The 689-nt window shown below is 41.4% G+C and overlaps 1 non-coding gene across 1 annotated transcript; it reads right to left on the bottom strand.

Moving 5' to 3' along the window:
* Nucleotides 1–232: 232 nt before the first annotated feature.
* LOC141419953 (U1 spliceosomal RNA) lies at nucleotides 233–396 on the bottom strand. Its single transcript, XR_012444677.1, has one exon. It is a non-coding gene; the product is annotated as a U1 spliceosomal RNA (small nuclear RNA).
* Between the last annotated feature and the right edge of the window lie 293 nt (nucleotides 397–689).

Here is a 689-nt window from a genome sequence, read left to right as displayed (position 1 = left end):
ACCATAGGCTGGCCCATTTGCTCTCCTGGCCAAGATACCATGGCCTCATGTGCGCACAGGTTGGAGGAACCAGAGAGAGAATTCCAATTTTCTGTCTAAGCTTTTCTTAATTTCCTACAAATGTCCATGTGTTTACCATGGTATTCCAGCTGAAAGACAAGAGAGCCTCCTTCTTGGATTCTGTTATGGATTCAATAAGGCACTTGGTTTTCTGTTTTTTGTTTTTTTTTTGTAGGGGAGAGTGCGAACACAGTCCCCCACTACCACAAATTATGCAGTCGAGTTTCCCACATTTACGGAAATTGCAGGGGTCAGCACATCCGAAGTGCAATGGATAAGCCTCACCCTAGGAAAACCACCTTCGTGATCATGGTATCTCTCCTGCCAGATAAGTATGCACTTGGGGTTTTAATGATTATAAGGGGCTCCTCCCCTGAAATTAACTCTAACTCTTGATTGGCTAATTCATTCTACCTTTTCCATGCTTACTAAGATAGCCAGATATAACTAGTTTTCATTGGAGATGTATCCCTTTTTCCTTGTCTGACATGCAGATTCTGATTTGAGAAACTAATTTTTGATGTAAATTAAGAGGGTGGACTCATGCATTCTGTATTCTTTTTCCACAGGAGGATACAGGATGCCAATTTTCCACTCAAAACTAGGTTCCCTAAATTTTCTTTACAAGG

This window comes from Castor canadensis, chromosome X (genome assembly GCF_047511655.1).
Source record: "Castor canadensis chromosome X, mCasCan1.hap1v2, whole genome shotgun sequence".
Classification (NCBI taxonomy): Eukaryota; Metazoa; Chordata; class Mammalia; order Rodentia; family Castoridae; genus Castor; species Castor canadensis.
This window is presented reverse-complemented; position numbering and strand designations above follow the sequence as displayed.